At 43.7% G+C, this 19,428-nt stretch overlaps 1 long non-coding RNA gene across 2 annotated transcripts; it reads right to left on the bottom strand.

Moving 5' to 3' along the window:
• Positions 1-1,286: 1,286 nt before the first annotated feature.
• On the bottom strand, positions 1,287-19,136 carry LOC140699586 (uncharacterized). Of its 2 annotated transcripts, XR_012077791.1 has the most exons (4): positions 18,923-19,136; positions 18,493-18,619; positions 14,704-14,774; positions 1,440-1,536 (listed from the first exon to the last, which is right to left on the bottom strand). It is a non-coding gene; the product is annotated as an uncharacterized lncRNA (long non-coding RNA). The 2 variants fall into 2 exon arrangements; XR_012077792.1 differs by lacking the exon at positions 14,704-14,774 and having other exon boundaries at positions 1,287-1,536.
• Between the last annotated feature and the right edge of the window lie 292 nt (positions 19,137-19,428).

The following is a 19,428-nucleotide window of genomic DNA, read 5'->3' as shown; positions in this document are numbered from 1 at the left end:
AGACCCAAAGGACAACTCTGGCACTGCAGGTGAAAGGCAGGGACACACTGATAAAGGGCTGAAATCCAGAATATACCAAAATTTCTTTACACTCAATAAGAAGGATGAATAACCTGATTAAAAAATGAGCAAAATGCCTGAAAACACACCTCATCAAAGAAGAAATCTAGATGCCAAAGAAGCCTTTGGAAAGATGCTCCACAGCACCTGTCATCAAGGGGATGCAGACTGAAACAGCGAGATACCACTGCACACCTGTCAGAACTGCCAAAATGCAGAACACTGACAGCACCGAATGCTGGTGAGGATGTGGAGCACCAGAAATTTTAATGCATTGTTGGTGGGAATGAAAAATGGCCCAGGTACTTTGGAAGATGTTCTGGCAATTTTTTACAGAGCTAGACGTAATTCTAACATCTGATCTGGCAACTGTGCTCCTTGGTGTTTACTCGATTAAATGGAAACTTATGTTCACACACAAATCTGCATACAGATGTTAATAGCAGCTTTATTCATACTCAACAGAATTCAGAAGCAACTAAGCTCTTCTTCAGTAGGTGAATGGATAAATAAACTGTGGTTCCGCCAGAAAATGGACTATTATTTGGTGCTAAAATGAAATGAGTTATCAAGGAATGGAAAGACATGGAGGAACCTTAAATGCATATTACCAAGTGAAAGAAGCCAATCTGGGAAGTTTCAGCAACTGTCAGATTCCAACTGTATGGTGTTCTGGGAAAGGGAAAAACACAGAGACTGAAAGATCAGTGGCTGCCAGAGGCTAGAGGGGAAAGAGCAATGAATGAGGTGCAGCACGGAGCATTTTAAGGTCACTAAGACAGACGACTCTGTATGATGCTGTGATGGTGGATACATGTCATTGTACATCTGTCCAAACCCACAGAGTGCACAACACAATGTGTAAATCCTAGTGTCAAGTATGGGCTATGGGTGATGATGATGTGTCAGTGTAGGTTCACCCATTGTCACAAATGTACACTCTGTTGCAGGTGTCAATATTGAGGAGGCTGTGGGGACAAACTGCAGTTCATACACCCAATCCAGCCCCAGCCACCGCTGTTAATAAAGCTCTATGGGTGTGTGGACTGTCTGGCTGTTCTGGCATCTAAACAGCAGAGCTGAGCAGCTGCACCAGAGATCAGGAGGTTTTCAGACCCTGAAATATTTACCCCCAAGCCCTTGAAAGGAAAAGTCTGCTGAGCCCTGTTCTAAATGAATCAAAATTCACCCTGATGAGGCAGGACAGCAGGGCCCAAACCAGGCATGGTTAATGGGACTGAAGCAATGTTTTAGTTCTAACACATTTGCTGAAGTCCTGCAGGTCCAGCGACAGACTGTAGCCAGGAAGCGTCTGCAGGAGGAGTCGGGAGCAGGCCTTCCCGCCAGGCTCTGGGATGCCGGGGGCCGCGTGCCGCAAGGGGCCACCCGCTTGAAGAAGGTGGACTTGCAGTGGAAGCCGATCAACTCGTAGAGCTCGGAGAGGATGCTGCACGGCTGAATTCTCTCCTCGGAACGCTGAAGCACAGGGAGAAAAGCAACAAGCATCTGAATGAAACACGTAAGTGAAAAAAGACCCATAAAAATGGTTTTCCCTTAAAACAGAGACCCGATGACACAGGAAGGAAGAGGAAGGCTGACTTAGTGCACTGATGGGACCGGATGCAGAAACGCAGGGAAGCAGCACTGTGCAGACACTCCAGACCCCCTCTGGGCCCCACCTCTCCGCATTCCACCTGTCCCTTTACTAGAAAAGCCCGTATTCCCTGAAATAGAGGAATCTGCTACCTAAACATGGGACACAGAGAAGGGAAAGAGGAAAAGGAAGGGAAAGTAAAGGAACAACAGTTCATCTAGACCCTAGGGTCTGGGCGGGACTTTCACCAAACACACAACTTCTCAAAGCACAGAGCGCACAGGGAGAGGCTGACAGAGTGATTGCGACTTCTGCTCCTAAAGCACCCAGCTACCTGTCAGCACATGCTGCGCCCGTTACTGAATCATTACAATCATCTCAGAAACAACTACTACCCCGGCTCACAGGCAAGGAAATCTGAAACTCGGGGAGGAATTATTATCATCCTGGACAAAGCCCCACAGCCCAGTAGTCTCAGAGCCTCCGGCAGACCCTGGGCTAAAATGCTCCTCATCACCACGGGCCCTGAGACTCACGCTGAGGCCACGTCAGGTCTGCACGGGCCCAGAGCACAGTCTGTGGGACAGGGAATGCTCCCACTCGAAGTGCCAGGTCAAGGCCCTCAGGAACTTGTGTAATGAAACCAAATCCCCAAACTCATTTCCAACCCACTGCCCTGTCCGGGAGGACTGCTCGGCACAACTGCGCTGTCACCTGTGCACAGGCTGAGCAAGGGGCCCAGACAGTGATGTGACATCCCAGTGGAAGTGGCTCGGAGACCACTTCATCACAGGACAGATTCTCCCGGCTTCCAACGTTAACTCTCCATTCCATTTCCAACTGGAAAGTAAGTTTAGACTTGTTTTCCTCTCTTAGAAACAAAGAGAGCGGTAACATCAGAGGGAAACTCAAGACTGAGGAAGAGTCTCCTGGTCACTTGCAAGGATAGGCCGGGGAGGGAACAGAGACAGGGATCAGAAAGAACCGTGTTCCAGTCCAAAGTCTGCACGTCACTCGCTTTGACAGTTTCCTTTTTAATACAGGTGATAAAATCTAATTATGATTGTTGGGAAAACTAAATGAAATAATGTATTCCACTAGCATAGGTGTAAAATCCTCCATGAGTGTTCCAGAAATGGACGTGATCGTGGTTAGTTACTGTCTGCCAATTCTTGTGTTCTCAGCTCACATCACCCAACCAGAGATGTGCGAGAGAATGCCTCACCAGCCAGCAGCCTTCTCCAACTTGGAAACTTACAGTGTCCGAAGAGCAGGCAGTGTTGGATGTTTTGTGGCACTCTGGAGGTAGCACTCCAGTGATGACTTTAAAAAGCTGGGGAGAATTTAGGGGACCATACAGTTCAAATACAGAGTACCCATTCCATGTCTACAAATATTCATCTCTAGCCATGATGATTAAGAGAGGAAATACATATTCAAACATACATCATTTTCCCACATAAGTGCATCAAAACAATTTGGAAAGAGTGTAACTTTCTTCTCTAGATCACACAGCGGGGATTACAAGGTTTGTACTGACAGCCCTACTTGTAAATCATCTGCAAACGTAACTGGGTCCACTATCAGTCATCATAATTTGAAGGGAATGTTAGAAAAGAAAAAAGCCAAGCTAATACACTCCAGTCTTTTGTTTGGTTACGATGTCACAGAGGAGATGGACAGCTCAATAAGGAACCACTCTGCCGTGATCACGGAGCCGGGGAGCGGGATGTGCGGCAAGATGTATGACGCAGCCGCAACTGTGCCCATGCTTCTAGGCAGGTACCCAAAGTCACCTTGACAAGGTGTGAAATGTTTATGCCCACGTCCTCATAACCTGACATGTATTAAAGAGAAATGGAAACTTATAAACGGCCAATACCCTTGGTGGATACACTGTCCAAAGAGCAAAGTCACAGTTTGACAACTGGCCATCCCGGTACCTTGGGATTCATTCTTGAAGAACCTTAAAAACCACTCCTCTGTCCTCAAGAAGTGCTGCCTACTAGTCCTATCTTTGGCTCATGGATACCGCATGTTGAAGTGAACTTCAATGTCTGCACAGATTTGACTGTCTTTCTCCAGGTTCACTTGTCCATTCTGAAGAGGCCTGAGTTAAGTCCAAATTCCTTAAGATTAATTCCCTCCAGTGACAACTCAACGAGCCTGTAATTACAAGCCAACTGAACAGGACTGTCCTCAGCGAAAAATGTCACCAACCCTTCACTGCTTTCTTAAACTCCTCTCCTGGTTAATTGCAACATACTAACACCACCCTCCACCAAGTTCCCCAACTATGTCAAATAGAAAGTAAGGTCCATAAAGAGGAGACAACTCCATAGTCACCTTTGAATTCCTAGCATAAAGTAATGTCAACAAATAGAAATATGATTATGGCTTCTTTCCTTTAAAACCTTTCTAGTTATTTAAATGAGACCATGGAAGGGAGGTGTTTGAGTCCAGTATCTTGATCCAGAAGACTCTGGAGGCCTTTTTCAGAATGGCTGTCCACTGATTCATTCAAAACACACCTTCTCTTTCCGGGAGGAGCTGTGATTTTCTGCCATGGGTTTGTGGTCACTCTCATGCCAGAACAGCTTTAAACTAAATCCTTACTTTGGATATGTTATTTTTTCCCGCTTCCAAAAAATTTTACTTTCCTTACTTCCTTGCCTTGAGGAATGCTTTTATTCTTTTCTTTCTAATTCAACCTTTTATAAAGCAGGATTCTCAGGATGTGCTTGGCCTTACATAAGAACAGCCATCCAACTCCCAGTGTGAGAGGCCACAGGCTCACCTCCTGCCCTCCTGCCAGGGCAACTGAAACTCAGTTCAGGAGCCAACCAGCACCTCAGGGCTTCTAAGGCTCACGTATCTCCCAGAATCCCTGCTTTCTGGTTTGTCTTGGCTTCTGAGAATTTCCCCTCACTTTCTTGACATTTAGCTGTGCAGCTTGAAAGATGAGGAAGGAAGGTTTTATTTCTTAATCAGAATTTAAAGGAACTTATGTAATGAAGCTTTTCACGAGTTTCTAGAACCCTCCATGGCTGAGACAGAAAACACACAAGATATTTTCTAAATTTAGCTATCATGTGCATTTTTTCTTTGCTTTTGTTTTGTTAACTGCTAATAGACATTTTTTAATTAAAAAATAAAATAAGGTCCCAAATAAGATAGAAAATTGAAGGGGCAAACAAAATTAAAGAGCAAAGACAGAAAAATGATAAGTACTCTACAAAGTTAATAGAATAAATACACTATGGATCAGACCAGCAATTCTCAGTAACAGCTAATTGAAACCTGACCATGAGGTAAAACGTCTCTCCTGTCAGGAGATGACCAACAGAAAATAGAATTAAATCAACAACCTAAAATTCTAAGTCTGGCGAGGTATAGAAGTCTACCAGCTAAATGTGTCTTCTTCTGGAAAAGAGGGAGACTCACCAGCTCTTTTCTGTGGAGCCTGAGCCCAGGGGAGGACAGTGAAGTGTGTTCTGTAACTACCCAATTAGCAAAGTGAGTGATGAATAAAGAGATGTGAGCTTTGATGAGAGATGATACTACTATTCACTTGTCCTGTAAAGTATGTCTTCACGTTCAGAGATCAATATCTCGGCAGGAAAATGCACAGCCCGGGACCAGACCACTTCTGTGATTGTGACACTGCACTTAGATGTCTCAAGGGCACCTCCAACTCCACCTGCCAAGAGCTAACTTCACGGTGTTCCTCCCATAGCCATCCTGCCCAGGGCCCATGGTCGGGGACAAGGTCTCCCTGCCTCTCCCAGCTCAGGCCAATCACTCACAGATGTGACAAGACCCCTCCTTCAGGGACAAATTTCCTCAGTCAACGAGATCCACCACCCACACCTGTCCTACCAGGTACTCACTGGCACTCCCTCAGCACTGACTCTGTGCTGGGGACCATGCTGCACACTGTGCACACGTTATCTCACTGGATCTACACAGCAGTCCTGGGAGTTCGGTACATCACTGCTTCTATTGATTAGATAAATTGTTTCACTTCCTTGGGTGTGTCATCCAAAGTGACACGGCTACTGAGCCACAAACCTGGGACTGAAAATCACTTGAAAATTGAACACTGCTACACCTCGCAGCCACCCTACTCTGACTCATCACATCACCTCCTGCCAAGCCTTCTAAATGTTTCTAAGCATTCTACAAGACAAAAGTGATCTACGAGAGCACCGCACTAGCCTACTTAAAATCTGTCAATGACGGTCCACTGCTCTTAGGAGAAAGCCCCACCGGGCCTGAGCACAGCCCAACGGCCCGGCATCCGCTTTCCCTGCGCGGCCGTGCCGCCTCACCCACCACGCAGCTCTAAACGTGAAGCGTCCAGGACAGGGATGCTGACTCCGTACAACCCGGGGCTCGTCTCACTCAAACAATGATCACCCTCTTCAGTGGTTACCTTCTTCAATACTGAATCTCAGAAAAATATTTTCTCTGGATGAATCAATATCTTTTTCCTTACAACTTCCCATCATTGATAATGAGCTCCCCCCAAAAGAGAGAAGACCTAATCCTCAGTCTCCTTATCTGTAAAGTGCAAATAACAGGGAAATATGAGAGGTTTTATTAGAAGTAATATTCATGTGAGGCTGAGGGACAATTCCCAACATACAGTAAGTACTCAATATGTGCTTACTTAATATTAATAAGAATAGATTACATTCCAGCAACCTTAAATCAATGCTTTATGGCTTTGTCTAAAAGACTACCGACAAACAGTTGAACGAACTGTTTTGAGCAGATCAGCACAAGTGTACTGGGCAAGGTAAGCGCTGACTCCAGTTACAGCTGCAACCAACCAGCACTACGGGGCGGGAGCAGTTTGCTCAAACTCTTACATGTTGCTTGAGCATTTAGTTGTAGTTATTGAATAAAGACAGGTATTATTTACTCAAAGCTCCTGAAACATAAATCTTCAAAGATTGATGCAAATTATGTTTCAAGTACAACACTCTCACTAGAAATTACTTGAAAATTATAGTCTTAGCTCCTCTGCACATCAAAAGAGCATTTTCCTAATGTATCTGACTATATACTCTGAAAGGATTGTTTAAAAGAAATTAAGATGAAGCCATCCTGAATAAGATCTCAGTATCATCTACACAAACCCCACCCAAAGGTCTCATTTCTCACTTCCACATAGGTGTTCAGATGGCTTAAGCTGGGTCTTGGTTTCTTATGACACGGGGGTGGGAAGAATTGTGGATAGATCAATGTAGCAAATATAAACCTAGTGTATTTGCTATGTAGGAATCCTAGGAATAAATAAATTGATATATATAGTCCCACCCTTATGAAGCTAAGCCTTTCCATTTACAACAGCATAAAAAATAAAATGAGAGATACATTGAACAAAAGTTTACAAGATTTGTACATTGAATATTTTGAAGTATCACCAAAAAAATTTAAAATATCTTCATATATGGAAGGCATCCCATGATCATGCAATGGTAGAAAATATTGTTAAAAATGTTAAGACTTCCCAAAGTAATCTACATATTTAATGGAATCCCTATCAAAATTCCAGCTGACTTCTTTGCAAAAATTGAAAAACTGATCCCAAAATTCATATTGAAAGCAAGGGACCCAGGTCAGCCAAAACAATCTTGAAAAAGAAGAGCAAATTTGGAGGACTCACTCAAAGGTTACAGCAAATCTATAGCACTCAAGTCATTATGCTTCTGTCATAAGTTTGGATGCAGAAATCTATGAGACACAATAAAAAATCCTGGGGGGAAACTTACATTTACAGTCAGTTTTCCAGAAATGTGCCAACAAAACTCCATTGATAGTATAGTCTATTCAACAAATGGAGCAGAGACACCTGGGTATCTGAAGGCAAAAGAATGTATCTGGAATCTGGACCACGTATTTTATATAACAAATATTAATTCAAAATGGATCACAGACAGAAACGTAAAAACTAAATGTATGAACTTTCTAAAAGAAGACATAGTATGAATCTTTGTGGTCATAGGATAGGCTATGGCTTCCTAGATACAATACCAAGAGCACAAGTGATAAAACAAAATAGATAAAATGGACTTCATCAAATTAAAATCATTTGTTACAAAGGACATCATCAAGAGTGTGAAATGAAAGGGGAAAGGGGGAGCTCAAATGATAGAGTGTGTGCTAAGGAAGAAAAACAAAATGAATAAATCTAATTACCTCCCCTATAAAGAAATTGTTTTAATGTTTAAAAAAATTAAAGTGAAATGACAATCTGCAGAATAGGAGAAAAATCTTGCAAAGCATATATCTAATAAGAGACTAGTATCCAGGATATAAAACAAATGCTTACAACTGAACAATACAAAGAAAATCGACCCAATTTTTTAATTTGCCAAGGATTTAAATAGATACACAATTGGCCAATAAGCATCTGAAAAGATGCTCAGCATCACCAGCGAAATCAAAATCAAAATGAGATCTCATTTTAAACTCACTAGGATGGTTATAATCAAAACATGGACAATAACAAGTGTCAGTCAGGAGGCAGAGAAATGGATACCCTCAATATGCAGCCGTTGGAAAGGGGCAATGGGGCAGCTTCTTTGGAAAAGCCCGATGTTTCCTCAAAAGGTTAGAGTTATGTGGCTGAGCAATTCCACTCCTACATGTAGAGTCATCCTTCAGTGTCCTCGGGGGGTTGGTTTCAGGAACCCCTCACCCTGGATACCATAATCCAAGGATGATCAAGTCCTTTTGCAATCAGCCATCTGGATCCATGAAGTGGAAACTACAGATATGGTGGGCCAACTGTACAGCCAACAGAATGGAAATGTATTCTCACAAAAACTTGCACATCAATATTCATAGCAGTATCATTCAGAGTAGCTAAAAGTCACTAAAAATATCCATCCATCAATGAATGGATAAACAAAATTACCAAGAATAGTCCCACAAACTTTTGGTAATTGAATCTTTGACAAAGGAGGTGAGAACATACAATGGAGTAAAGACAGCCTCTTCAGCAAATGGTGCAGGGAAAACTGCACAGCTGCATGTAAATCAATGAAGTTAGACTACCCCCTCACAACATACAAAAAAATGAATTCAAAATGGCTTAAAGACTTAAAATTGTAGACAAGACACTACAAACCTCTTAGAAGAAGACATAGGCAAAACATCTGACATATATCTCAACAATGTTTTCCAAGAGCAGTCTACTCAAGCAATAGAAATACAAGCAAAAATATACAAGTGGGTTCTAATTAAACTTACAAGCTTTTGCACAGAAAAGAAAACAAAAATTAAAGCAAAAAGACAACCTATGGAATGGGAGAAAATAGTTGCATTAAATGAAAGTGACAAGGGCTTAATTCCCAGAATATGTAAACAGCTTTTTCACTTGATAAAAAAGAAAAACAAACAATTCAATCCAAAAATGGGCAGAAGACCTAAAGAAACATTTCTCCAATGAAGACATACAAATGGCCAATAGGCACATGAAAAAATGCTCAATATCATTATCAGAGAAATGCAAATCAAAACTGCAAACAAGTATCACCTTTCACCAGTCAGAATAGCCATCATTCAGAAGTTCATAGACACTAAATGCTGGAGAGGCTGTGGAGAATTGGGAACACTCCTACACTGTGGTGGGAATGCAGTTTGGTGGAGCCATTGTGGAAAACTGTATAGAGGTTCCTCAAAAGACAAAACCTTGGGGGCCCAGATGACACAGCAATCCCACTCCAGGGCATATATCCGTAAGGAACCGTAATTCAAAAAGACACTTTCACCCCAATGTTCACAGCAGCACTATTTACAATATGAAGACATGGAAACAACCTAAATGTCCACTGACAGATGACTGGATAAAGAGGTTGTAGTATATATGTCCAATAGACTACTATTCAGCAATAAAATAATAATAAAATAATGCCACTTGCAGCAATATGAATGGACCAGGAGAATGTCATTCTAAGTGAAATAAGCCAGAAAGAGAAAGAAAAATACCATATGAGATCGCTCACATGTGGAATCTAAAACAAACAAACAAAAAAAAAAAACAAAGAAACAAAAAGATAAACTTATCTACAGAACAGAAACAGACACAGAGACATAGAAACCAAACTATGGTTACCAGAGGGGAGAGGGTGTGGAAGGAATAAATTGGGAGTTCAAGATTTGCAGATGCTGAGTATGTATACAATAAACAGCAAGTTTATACTGTATAGCACCCGAGAATATATTTAATAACTTATAGTAACTTATGTTTAAAAAGAATATGAAAATGAGTACAGGTATGTTCCTATTTAACTGAAGTTTTGTGCTGTACACAAGAAACTGACACAACACTATAAACTGACTAGACTTCAATGAAAATATTTTTAAATAGACCAAAAACAAAAAAAAGGAAAAGGATATTATCAAACAAAAAGAATAAAGTACTGATTCAGGCTACAATATGAATGAACTTTGAAAATTTATGCTAAAATAAACCCGTCACAAAAGGGCAAATAGTGCCCTTTAAGGTGAACTGTATCTAAGCGTTTATTGTACTACTCCTGTAAATTTTCCGGAGTTTTGAAGTCTATCAGTATCAAAATAAAATGTATTATTCATTAAAAACTTAAAACGCTTCCTCACAGGAGGGCTTTAATTATTAAATGCAGAAAAGCATGTAAAACTCTTGGAACAACAATTTTCACGTCCACACACAGTCACTGCTGTCACTGCCACTCAGAGTGTGGTGCCAGCGCTGATGAGAGCTGCCTCCACTAGCTCCCCTGCAGACAGGAGTGAAGGCCTGAGCTTTGACAGGCAGGGTTTGCGTGAACCTGGGTCAGCCACAGCCACGTCCCAGACTCTGCGTTACCCAAATTTCTTATACAAACTGCAACATGTAATGTAAACACTCTAGAGGGATGTATCTTACAACACAGGGAATACAGACAATGTTTTACAGTAACTATAAATGGAGCATCTATTGTACACTTGAAACATATATTTTAAATCAGCTATGTCTTTATAAAAAATTAAAAAATAATTTAAAAATGTTATCCCTTTAATATTCAATTTGGTTTTTAATTAACTACTAAACAGCTTAGAATATATAAAAGCATTTAAGTGTGATGTTTGTTTACAAATTTATTTACTTCAGCCTCCTGCTAAAAGAGAAATTAAACAATTTTTTAAACACAGCTTAACAACCATAACAACAAAAAGGCAAAACTGAGAGTGAAGAGAAAATGGAGATTCAATACTTAAATGAAACCAGGGGGAGGTAAACTCATAAAAATGGATTCCATGAAGTCAGGGCAAGTGTTAAAGGCCGACTAGAAATTCAGCTGTAAGATTCTTGGCAGCTAAAGCAAAAAGAAAAAGATGATGGGGCAGGTGGTAGAGCGTGTGCTTAGCGTGCACGGGGTCCTGGGTTCAAGCCCCAGGGCCTCCACTAACAGATAAATATACCTAATTACCTACCCCCCAAAAGAGCCCCAAAGAAAAGAAAAAGAGGAATTTCTTTCCAAAAAAATCCTGATATTAAATTTGGATTAAATACTTTAAAAAAAAAGAAAAATAGAAAAGATGAGTGACACTGTGAACAAAAACCCCAGCTGGGCTAACAAGCTAAGTCACAAATCTAAGTGTGATAAGTGTCGGTTTACTGATCTAAGTTTTGCTGGGCTAACTCGTAAATCTGAAGTTCAGTGTCAGTTTACTGGGCTAACAAGCTAACTCGTAAATCCAAGGTCAACAATTGTCAGTAACATGATCTGTTCCAAATTGATAAGCTTCAGTGTACTGATTCCTTGCTTTTTGTTGTTTGAGCCTTATTGGCTAAAAGCCCCATACTTGTAATTAACCCTATAAAACCTCATGTGCACGTCTTGGAGGTGCTCAGGGCTTGGGAACAGAAGCCCCTCTGAGCCCGCTGGCATAATAAATCTCAGTACTCCCACCCTCTGAGTGGTGCTTATTTCTTGGCTGGCCTGTTGTTTCCGTAACAACACAAGTGATAATGCCCGTGAGATAAATCTGCGATGGCTGCTGGCAGGTCCCCATGTCTCATGTGGGAATATCTGAAACATATTTTTCACCACTCAGAGTCATCCTCAGCCCACCCCACATCTCCCGCTGTTAAATGCAGGAGCACACGCAGGGCCCGGCCTTTGCTCTCTCTGTGTCATCACAGTGAGACAGGATGGAAGGGGGCAGAGCAAGCCATTCAAGAAAGACCACAGCAATTAACATCAAAATGGTGAAGAATTCAACCCCCAATAGGTCTTGAGGCTCAGGATGAAGAGATTTAACTTCTAGCAGATCTTGAGCTTCATTATACACCCATTGTAATAGTAACATGGTGAATAACACGGCCCCAGGCACCATGGCAGTCACAAGGCTAGCCACAAAAGGTCAAAGGGTGGGAAATGGCCAACTCCCTGGAATCCCAGCCCCTTGCCCTAAGGCTGGTCCTTCTACTTATTAGCATATGAAACCACGAAGCCCAAGAAAAGGAGCAACACAGAGCCACCTCCCAGGAACCCCTCTCTCTACCTCTTCGGAGAAGGCCCACACTATTTCTGTGGAGTATGTGCCTACTTTTAATCTGAGCATCAAACCCCCATACTTCGTGACGTTTCTCATGCCTGTCAATGTATCTCTCTGAATAAATCTACCTTTACTCAACACTGGCTTGTTCTTGAATTCTTTACTGCATGAAGTCAAGGAACAAAATCTGGTGGGGCACATCCCAGGGGCTCAACGGAAGCCTGGGACACAGCCCTTCTCATGCCCCACATATTTTTTCTTGTATCAACAGGACTGGGATGTGAAGTGAGGTCTGAGGCCCCAGCTAAGGGACAGAAGCAGCCTCCAGGTCTCCAATTGGTGGGCAGCCTCTCCCCCATCAGGGGCCATGGGGTCTGCCCGGTTCTCTGTGTTTTTTTGTTGTGCTGACTCCCCAGTCAGAGAGATTTCTCCTTAGGCCTGGCTCCACAAAACCCTTCTCTCCAAAATACAAGCACATCATGTCACAATCCTCTTGTTCAACCATGAATTGTTCAGCCAACTTTTTCCTTCCCCAGTTAAGTACCTAAATGTCCTCCCTGCCATCCCACCACTTCTTTCTTTTTGAGAACTCTGCACTCCCCACACACCATCCTGAACGCCGGTGCCTTGCTGGCTGGGACTGAGATGTTTCAGTCTCAAACATCCTGAGTCCTTTCTCTTTCCACTTTCTAACTTAAAAAGGCCTTCCTGTGTCTCCCACCGCTCTGATTCTGAACGTCAATAAATGCTCAGGTTATATTCACTATGTGAATACCTCCCAGGTTTTGGCTAGGTTTCCTTCCCAAGATCTTCATTAAGGAGCTGCATCAAGAAGTTTAAAGGGGCTAATCTTACATTTGAGTGGAGGAGCCTGCAAGAAATTTAAATGGCTTTGAAGAGAGAGTTAACCAGGGACAGAGAGGTCGCAGGTCCTAGTCAACAGTGTCATGAGGCAAAATGTTCTTCAAAGGCTCAGAGTGGCTTCTGAACACGGAGTCCTCAGGGAGGAGGTGACAGGCAGTGAGTGGGGTGAGTGACACAGGGTACGGTCCCCCAGCAGGGGAAGAATTGGTTATTTTCTAGTTTTGCAATTTCTTACTAACTTTTTCTCTTATTGTCACATACCATTTCCTACGAATTAAGCATATCAATGTCAGCCATTTGGGCCACTTGGGAGAAGCTACACGATGCCATTCACAAGGCTGGGACATGACAGCCACACCAGTCTAGGTTGAAAGACCAGTGGGGGTATATCCATGGTAATCACGGGCATGCGGCAAACTCCCCAGATTCAAAGACCTCCTCTCAAAGTTGGCGCCAATAAAACTACCAAGCAAAATGCGTGATGATTATGGCCAACATCTGTTTATTAGTTAAGTGCCTGTGACACCTGCCACTTAATAGGGAATGAGTACAATCAACGAGGCCCTGTCTACCTGGCCACACGCGCCCTGCCTTCCTGCCTTGGTGCAGCAGCAGAGCTTGTTTAGCTGAGATGAGCGCCCCCAGAGCAGCCCCGATGGGAAAGCTCCCAGCTCTGCACGGCCAGACGTGTTCCTTTCCTTCTCAGAGCTGATCACAATTTGCTGTCGTCTGTTTTTATGTTTATCCCTTTTGTAACTGCCTCTCCTCCGGAGATTTTGCTCAAGCAGCACAGGACCAGGTGTGTCTTGTGGCCTGCCGGATATTCTGGGCTGGGAAACAGCCGAGCCCACATCTGGCTCTGGTGCTGAACGGAGAGAGCAGAAGGCCCAGGAGCCCATGCTGAACCGAGGCCCCTGCACACAAAATTATGGTCTGACTTTGGGCAAATTACACAGTCTTTTTTACCCTGAGATTCCTCATCTGTCCATAAAAATAACTGCCCATGGCACACAGAGTTACAAGTATTAAAGGAAATCACCAAATTCACAAACTAGCCAAGGGGCTACCAGTGCATCCTAAACAGACACATGCTGCCTTTAAGGCTCTGACACACACCAAGCGTGGTGGTCGAACAAAGTGTACACTGCTAAGTGTCAGTGTGTTAAGTGCTTCATGTGTGCTATAATAATCTTCAGAACTTACAACAATCCCAGGAAGTAACGAATATTATCATGCCCATTTCACAGATTCACCATCAGTTTAAGAGAGGTTACATTCAAGTCCAAGGCGCTATGGTGAGTAAATGGCGATTTCAACCTGAATATGGGCCCAGGCCTGGGCTCCATCTCTGTCCCATCCACCTGACCACTGCCTATGAATTCCACCTGTCCAATACCCAAGTTGAAGCCAGCCAGCTCTTAAATGCAATGTGTGCCACCGTTTGTCAATGTTGGTTCATTACCATATACAGTTCTCAGAAAGCACTTCAGAAAGGAATGTTGGACTCACATACCTGCCCACAAAGAAGAGGAATTCTGCCTTGCCTTCTCCTGTACGTGCAGAAACCCTTCCCATTCACCACCGAATCCTTTTGTATGCTTCCTCCGTGTTCATGTTTACACATGGCTTATTAAAGTAGAAGTTACCTGCAGTAATTCCATCTCGGTTCCATTCCAAGCTTCCAGATTATCCATAATCAGGGTAATATCATAATTTTCTGTGAATGAAAATACTACAAATTGAATGAAAATATTGCAACCATGTCACTAAACAAAGAATGCTGAAAACAAGTCATCAGCGGCTGCCGCCACCCCCCAGTGAAGACAGGCCTGCAGCCATTCACAACGGTGCCCTCTGAGCAGACTCAGAATAAGAAAGGACAGATTACTGGCCCTAGATAGCTAGGTGCTTGTCTAAAGTATATATTCAGTCAGCCCAAATGTTGGCTTCCTCCCATATATTGAAAAGCATTAAATTCATGAACTTGAGATACCTGGCTTTCTTTAGATAACAAGCAATGTTTTATTGTTCTGACTACCTGGTCTTTGTTGTAAAGCTCCTATATAATCCTAGCTTCTCCCCTACTCTTGGGAGCAGTCCCTCAGAGTGTTCCGAGAGGCGGTCATCCTGGCTCGAGTCCTCCTGACAAATAAAACCTAACTCTTATATTCAGGCTGCACGTTTATTTCAATCAAGTCCCAGAATAGACACAACTCATCAATTCTGTAATGGGACACACTGGATCAGGAACCAAAAGAGTATAGTAGTCCCGAAGAACTTACGGCTCCCTCTTTCTTCCTGTCATTATACAATCCCACCAGAACTCATTATTTGCTGTCTGCTCCTCTGGCAACCAAACTCAGAGAAGAGTCAACTCAGCAGAGCATCCTGCTGGGCAGAACCCCCGCAGCAGCACTGCAGGCTGCCTGCCCTCCCGCACGCTCTGACGACCGCTAGTGTCCTCCGTGGAAACCAGGCCAACAGAGCTGTTCCCTACAGCTACAAAGTCCCAAATATTAAATAAAACCTTTCCTTTTATACTATATGTTACATATATACCCATCTCTGAAAACAGCTTTGCCAGAAGCCCAAATCTTCAACATTAATCTGCAAAGGCAAATCAGGTCCCCAAGGGAAAACAAGTCTTAAGGCGATGCTAAGACCTCCAAAGTCCTCTCCACGACCATAAACCAAACTGCCTGTAGGTCTGCAGCTGCAGGAGGCTACATGTCTGCTTTTAAAGCAACCCCTTCCTGCCCTTGGGTGCTACAATGCCCTTCTACGCCCTCCCATCTCAGGGTAAGAGCAGCCACTGCAGAACCTTGCAGGGCAGCACTGACAGGACTGCACAAAGAGGATCAGAGCTAAACTAAGCCTTCTGATGACACGAGTTGTCACTCTGTCACTTTACAGATGAAGATATATATATAGAGAGGTGGGGTGATATTGTTCAAAGTCACACAGATAAAAAGTGACAAAGTCTATAACTCTGCACCTCCCTCTGGTGTGACGCCCCAACTGGGAGAACCACAGGGTTCTCTCGTGCCTCCCTGACCATTTCTTTCCTATCACTCATGACCCACCACAGGGTCTGAAATTAGCCTGCATTTGCAGCTTCTTTTCCCTCCAGTTTCTCAGGAACAAGGCTGTTCGGGCCACTTTATGACTTCCAGGTCCCCGAAATCTCCGTGCTCAGGCTGCTCTTGCCTGTGCATCCGGCCCGCTGCTCAGAGGCTCTTCCTCCCCTGCAGGAGGACGTTTCTACTCTTCACAGGGACACCTCCTTAGGGGATCCCTCCTCTCGCCCTCAGCATGGCAGTTGTCCCAGGCCACATCGCGAGATGCCCCAATAGGACTGCATCTGCCCAGGTCTGCTAGTCAGACCAGCAGCCTCAGAGCCAGGGATTATGCCCAGGTCACACTGCAAACCTACTGCCCGCCTCACAGCCCCCAGCCAGCAGGTCACCTGGAAGTCACAGCAAGTGCCCAACCCAATCCAGAAGCCTCTTCATTTCCCAGCACCACTGATGACTGGTTTCCAAACTTTGGTCAGTTTCGCACAAAACAACACCTTCTACTGTGAAGCAGGTGGTTTTCGCTTCTGCGCCCCATTCTTACTGAAAACGTTAAGGGAAACCAAAAAGCCTCTTCTCAACCCTTTTCTGATGATACCCTCCCACCCACAATATACATATGCTCAAGAGATTTGGATCCACGTGATTTTGTTTCCCTTATGGTAAGTGGCTCAAAACACTGTGGGATTATTTCTCCTTTGAGGGTATTAGGACTCAGTTTCTAGGCTTTAATCTGTTTTTGTCTCTGTCTTCTTTGTTCCTAGCAGTTGCCACCTCTTACTCCCTTCAGCAGCCTCCCTCCCAACTTCTAGTCTAGGAAATCAGCTGTGATGAGGGGCCCGGGGGCATTCACAGAAGATGCAACAAAGGCAAAGAGAGGCTACATAATTTGCCAAAGATATCACCTTCAACCCCCAACAGAGTGTGTCATGCCCCTGTGTTTAACTCTTATTCTAAGCAAGTTAACTTTTTGTAGATTATGTTTATAAACAGATGAGAAATCAAAATACATACAAGGACACACATCAACTCTAAGATATTCATTAACTCCACTATTTTGTTTCTATTTATTTTATTTGTATTAAAAAATTAAGAACCCCTGCAATCAATATAGCAAAATGTTACTGGGTTTTAAATACAGAATATAGAGGGGTTAAGTGTGTCATTACTCATCCTTATATGTATGTTCACAAGATAAAATTATTTGAAAGTCTCTCTCCCCTCTCCCTACTCACTACTGGCTCTCACCTGAGCTCCCAGACCACACATCTAACAACCTTTCACTTTACCCACAGCTGAACACATCAGTTTTCCCCCAGAAATCCCTCTGCAGCTTTCCGTCCTCAAAACACAGCAGGACCATCATTTAACTCATTAATCCACCCAGAAACCTGGGCCTTACTCCATCCTACCTTCATAGACAGCTTTAATTCTTTCTTTTTACCATCTAAACATGCCTTCAATCTGTTCGCTTTTACCCACTATCCTACCGCTCAAGTGGAAGCCACCAACACTGCCCACCTGGACTCACGAGTCTCCCAGGTGGCCCCACAGCCACTCTCCCCTACTTGAGAAAAATGGGATTGTGTCACTCCCACGCTTTTTGGGCTCTTTTCAGACTCACTCTTCATAGAAGAAACTCCAATTTCTTCACCTGGTGAAGGTGTTTGCCATGAAACTGTCAGCTCATGGAGGGCAGGGCACGCCCTCTCCCCTCAACCCCACTCTCTGGCAGAGCATCAGCTTGGGAGGACCTGCTGAGCTACATCAGCCTGTATCCTAAACCTGGTCTTGAGTTCTTAGCAAACTGCTTCACTTATCCATACATATCCAAGGTAGATAAGAAAGATTTTAGATGTTGAGCTAGACTATTCATTTGGGGATTTTGCACTGGCAACCTGCAAGTATATGTTCTAATGATTGTGTCTTGTTAAAACCACACCCAGATTAAAGGAGTATTTGTGGAATGTCTTCGGAGTAAAAGGGTTCTGTACTTTTACAGATTTTATGTTTTATAACATGAATAACCCGGACAGGGTCACAAATGGAACCGCCTCACAAGTGACAGAAGACAGGTGAGATGCATATAGCAACAGGTCACAAAGATGGTAAGAGCAAAGTTGTTTCTCCAAACACCCAAAAAATTCCTCCAAGAACAGAAAACTCAGAATTTTGAAAGTAAAATACTATCATATAAGGAAAGAAAATAATAATCCTCTTCATCAGGGTTTCAAGATCTGACTGCAGAGTTATTAGCAGGCCTTACTGAATCCTAGCACAGAAAAATCAGATGGACTAGTGGTGAGTAAGTTCCAGGAAAACGGCAGTAATTCCTCCACTTGAAAGAGGACACACACTCACTTGTTCAAGGTGATTGTAAACAACATTCTGCAGAAATTCAGAAGATTCAGGCACCGCTTCTAGATGGTGATGACACGGAAGGATGGCTTGGATGCATGCTTCTAACTGAGTCACCGGCATTCTTACACTGCAGGGGGAAACGGAGGCCCTCAGCCAAGAGCAGAGATGTTCCTGTCATGTATCCCAGGCCGTGCCTTGGGGACTCAGTGTCCTGTAGCAGTCCGGCCCCAGGCAAGGACCAGCAGCGTGGCCCACCCAAGCAGGAAGGGCACTGTGCTTGAGAAAGCCCACACCTGATGGGAGCAAGAGTGGCTGGTGGGGTTTTGTGAACCTATGAATGCTCATAGAAAAACACCTGCATACATTCAAGTGATACAATTAACAGTAGCATTCTTTTTAACAAAATTTCAAATGTCAGTGTTAATTTTACCATTCCTTTCCTCTTGTCCCCTGCACTCTGAGACAGGCTTAGGCTCTCTCACACTTGCAGCTCTGATGCAATAGTTGTGAAGTTATTTTACTTTACTGCAAGTGTCTTCGCTCCACGTGTCGCTGTGACTGTCGTCTCTTAACACAGTCAGATATCTTCCTGGATCTCTCCATGAGTTCCTTGCTCCTGCTTCTCAGATACTGAGATAAAGAACAGGTGAAGGCACATGACTGGAAAAGTCAATGTGGACATGAGCAAAGTCCTCAGTGACCCCCTAGGTGAGTGTTGACCACCCCTTAGCTTCGATTCTCAAAGTTCTGCCCAGGGTGACATCCAGACAGGAGGGAGTCCTGGGCCCAATTAAAATCTGTGTGGCTTGGGTGCGGGGAAAGGTGCAGGAGCTGGTTCCGTAGCCGGGACCCACCACACCTCTGCTCCTCTCTCTCCCGGGGCCCCGCTGCCAACCCCCAGGTTCCCTGATCTTCTGTCCTTCTCTTCTACTCTAC

The sequence above is a fragment of the Vicugna pacos genome, chromosome 11 (assembly GCF_048564905.1).
Source record: "Vicugna pacos chromosome 11, VicPac4, whole genome shotgun sequence".
NCBI lineage: Eukaryota > Metazoa > Chordata > Mammalia > Artiodactyla > Camelidae > Vicugna > Vicugna pacos.
Note: the sequence above shows the minus strand (reverse complement) of the source record. Positions and strands in the feature narration are given on the sequence as shown.